We start from the raw sequence: 4,456 nt of genomic DNA, 5'->3' as shown, positions 1-4,456 counted from the left end.
TTCTGGTGTGGGCGGGGCATGGCGACAACCGTGACGCTCCTTCGTGACGTCACAATCACCTACGCTGTCGATCCTTACAGCACTTTCATTTCTTTAAAATGTAGATGTGAGTGTAGAGCGTTAGTTTGACGATGTTAGTTATAAAATGTCGTGTCCTTTAATTTTTTTTTTTACAAAAGACAAATTAATACAATAACATGTGACCTCAGCGAAAATTAGTAACCCATTGCAGCAATGTGATCGACCAACCAGCGGTTATATACACAAACCATTGGACCGAGTGTCTAAATATTTTACATTTAAATCATTTTACATTTGAATGATAAAAAAACAAACTTATAAACCACCCTCATGGTTTCAAGTTAGATAGATAGATAGATAGACAGTTAGATAGATAGACAGACAGACAGACAGATATATAGACAGATAGATAGACAGACAGACAGATAGACAGATACATATCAACAATACTACATGACAAGAACAATCTGAATTACAAGTAAAAGATAGGTCTTAAAAGAGGTCTAAAATCATATAAAATGTAACATATAAGATCCTCAGTTGTTTATAACTTGATTCAGATTCAGATTCAGATTCAGATGACTTTATTTATCCCCGAGGGACAATTAAAGTACGGTACAACTGAGCAGCATGACATTAAAAAACAATAGAAAAAAAACAGGGACATGACAGTGGGAATAAATAAGAGAATAAAAATAAGATTAAAGATAAAAATACAATAAATATACTACATACAGTATGTACACAATGTAAAATGAAGAGTAAGGTGACTGGAGTGAGTGAATAAAGTGCAGACAATGTAAACAGTATAAACAGTGTAACAGTGAAGACAGGATATTGAGTAGTCCGGGGAGAGTATGTAGGTGTGTGTGTGTAGGGTGTTGGTGTGGGGAAGGTGTTAGCAGCTATAGTTAAAGAAAAGAATGGCTTTGGGGACGAAGGTGGCTTTCCTCCTCTCAGTTCTGCAGGCCACACAGTGGAGGCGTCGCCCTGAGGGGAGCCACTCAAATGCAGAGTGGAGTATGTGTGAGGGGTCTTTGATGATCTTGGCTGCCTGTCTCAGGACCTGTTGGCTGTAAACGTGTGTCCGTATGATTAATATCTGACAGCTTTAATTCATTGTTAAAGTAGAATCCAAAATCAAATACTCTATCATAGAGCATGATAGAAAAACGTTTCAGTCCTTAATTTCTGACAGAAGCTTATTCTTCATTTAAGTCATGTGATACTGGAACAGATTGATGATGTGTTATTAATAAATCTAACGTGAAATTAAAAATATCTATCATGTTCCACAAGAACTCTTGGTAAAACGTAAACCATGGTTGTGAAGCGATTAGCTAATGTTTTATAACTCATTCAGGCGTGCGCGCTTGCACGCGCACGCACGCACGCGCGCGCACACACACACAGGTGGAGGAAGGAGTTCATAAACATTTGTTGACTGAATGACCAACACTGTAAGCACAGTGTAACTCTGATAAATGTGTTTGTGGTTGGTGAAAACGCCCAGCTTTCATCATACTACCATCAGGATATGGCAATGGAAGAGCATTAACCCTTAACAACAGCGGTATCAGCATGTTGTGGAACCTTGTGATCACGCTGTGCTACAGATCAACTCCATGTTTCTGTCAGGTGTTGACAAATCTGGTATTTGTCTCCCCTTTCTTCTTTCTTTCGTTCTCGTTATTGTGCCACACTGAAACGATCCTGAACTCATTACTGTGATTCAGCTCCCAGCAGATCACCTGACTGCAGCCCTGCTGGTAATTTCCAGGGTTCTTCCCTGTTTCCTCAAAGACACCAGCTGCAGGAGGGCAGGCCTGGACTTGTGTGTGCCGATGGAAGAGAAACTGGAGACATTTTGTATTATCACGTCCATTTGCTGGAGGAATCGTAGCTTGTTTAAAAGGATATTAACAAGTGTCTTTTGTTTTGTATAATTTGAATGAGCTCCTGCTGTATGTAGGTCACCAGCCTGCAGCGTGTAATTTAATTAATGGTGATGTGGAAATAATGCTTCTGTGTTCTGGGATGAATGCAGGAGTTTATTGACAATCACAGGATGTTGTTTTCACTTTTTATTCATTGCGTTTACTCAGGCTATATTTTCCTTTTGTTGTCTAGTATTTCTGTGAGTGTAAATGTTATCTTAGTACCAGCTGCCCTTGAACCAACTTCACCACCTTCAACTGTGCGCATTTCATGTGCAAAAAAAGGCTCATCCATAAAATACTTTCACATAATAAAGATATCCAACGTTTTTCCAAATACATCATGTTAAAAATGACAGCGTGTTATTGTTATCGTAATCGTTTCATTAAAAAATACAACAAATGAAGTTTATTAGAAAATATAAATAATAAAAGCACCAGAATTACATCGGTTAAAGGGTATAGTTATCAATTAAAATAATGTTAAAATCAAAGGGTACATTTTACCCATACAAGAACCACTGTGTGGGTCTTATACATGTTCACGTGTACATAGGCACACATCTTAGTTATCACAGGTGAGTCATTTTAAAAGTGTGTAAAATAACATAATAACAACCAGTATGTGAAAATATCTTATCACTCTCAGCAAACTGGGACACAAAATCAGGTACTGATGCTCATGGAGCCTCTTGAAGGGGTGAAAAAAGTAATAAAACTTTACGTCAGGATTATGTAAGTGTTAAGTGTTAAGTGAATGAATGCAGTCCAACCTGTAATCTGGAGCAGGTTTGATATGACCAAACATTACAGCCTGCGAAACCACTAAAACCTTCTTCACCTGTCCTGCATTTGTCATTGGCTTATTTTAAAGTTTCCTATGTAAAATAACCCTTAAATGCCCCCCCCCCTCCCGTCATCTGCCCACATAAGCATGTTTATGATGATCGAAAGTACACAACTTTGCACAAACAGTACGTTTTGTGGTCTACAAAATGCACAAACATTTTATGTAAGCCAACTGATTAAGGGCACCCATGATGTTTTTGTGGGAGGTACTTGGCTGCGACCAACGGGGATTCCTCAGGCGTGCTGTTACGTCATCAACAGTATGTAAGCTTGTGCTGCTATCAATAGTTCAGACTTGTTCCTTCTTGTGAAGCCACAACAACTGAGCTTTATAGGAACTGAGGGGAAAAAAAAACTGAACTGAATTTTCTGAAGCGTTCTCTTCACTTCCAGACAGGCAGGAATAGAAATGAGTGGACAAGGTGAGTGTCTATGAAGGTTTACCCATTGGATTGTGTTTTTGTGTTCCTGTCTTTTGTATGTAAAAATTCAATCTGTCTTATCAATTGTCTTGTCTTGTGTCAGATCTTGCTGCCACTGTTGCACATGAGCTGCGTCATGTCGGAGACGAACTATACTGGTGGTACAGCCTGCTGAAAATACTCATCAAGAACTACAAAACCGTGACAAAAATCAAATGAGACACGACGTTAAAGTGCAGCTTGATCGCATTCAGAGCCACAACAGAAGATGTGGATTACTTCTAGAAGGCAGGCGGCCCTCAAGCCAGTGAAAACACCCCCTGACAGAAGGATGGATGAGAAGAACTACCAGGATTTTTGTCTGGACAAGGCTGACTCGGCTCTGCAGAGACACGCGGTGGCCTGTTGATCCATTAGATTGAAGTTGGTGTGACTGGAACTAAGATTTCTGGATGGGGGTTTTCTAAAGAAGATGCAGACTGTCACATGGACTCACTGCATACCTGATAACATATGCGGACATTTATGCAGACGGCTCAGTTTATGTTGAAGGAAAACAACAACAAAAAAGTTCCTCATTCATGTATCTGCTCCTGTGCGCTACAACGGCGGTGACGGCAAACCACAGTTAAAAAAAATGCATATTATTGCTGAGCTTTATGTTTGAAGGAAAACATTTTCTGTGTAGTTTCTCAGCCGTTTTACATTTTTAAAAGCATTTGTTGTAACATTTGACTTGGTATTTTTCGTTTTGACATCACAATGAACTATGACCCTGTTTATACCTGTCTTGAGAAGGCTCTTGCAAGGAGGTTACATAATATCAGTTATCAAAACTGAATTCATGTAGAACAGCCTTGTATGGTGAGAATGGGGTTTCCAAGAGTCAGAAATGAATAAATAACTCAAGACAGACTGTTTTCATGTAGATGGTGAACCCTGAAGTCACGTAAAAGCAATAACTGGCTTGCTTAGCTTCATAGTTGACTGCCCATGGGATCAGACATGGTAAAAATCATCCTGTGAATCCAGAAAGAAATCTTTAATTTATAGCAGAAGAGAGGAGGACGCCCCACTTCCACGACCAGGTCAAAGGGCCCCTTTCACAGTTTTCATGAGTCTTTCACAGGATTTGCTTACCATGAGTTAGCCATGCAAGCAGCAAGATGTTCAAGAAATAATATACAGTACATGTATGTCACCAGAACAACCACCGTGTCCCGAATT

At 39.5% G+C, this 4,456-nt stretch overlaps 1 long non-coding RNA gene across 1 annotated transcript; it reads left to right on the top strand.

Annotated features, from left to right (window-relative positions):
- The first annotated feature begins 3,107 nt into the window (after window positions 1-3,107).
- LOC147243842 (uncharacterized) lies at window positions 3,108-4,011 on the top strand. Its single transcript, XR_015110312.1, has 2 exons — window positions 3,108-3,229; window positions 3,333-4,011. It is a non-coding gene; the product is annotated as an uncharacterized LOC147243842 (long non-coding RNA).
- Window positions 4,012-4,456: the final 445 nt, after the last annotated feature.

The sequence above is a fragment of the Aulostomus chinensis genome, chromosome 19, assembly GCF_037954235.1.
Source record: "Aulostomus chinensis isolate RoL2024-O1b breed Wild chromosome 19, RoL_Achi_v1.0, whole genome shotgun sequence".
NCBI lineage: Eukaryota > Metazoa > Chordata > Actinopteri > Syngnathiformes > Aulostomidae > Aulostomus > Aulostomus chinensis.
This window is presented reverse-complemented; position numbering and strand designations above follow the sequence as displayed.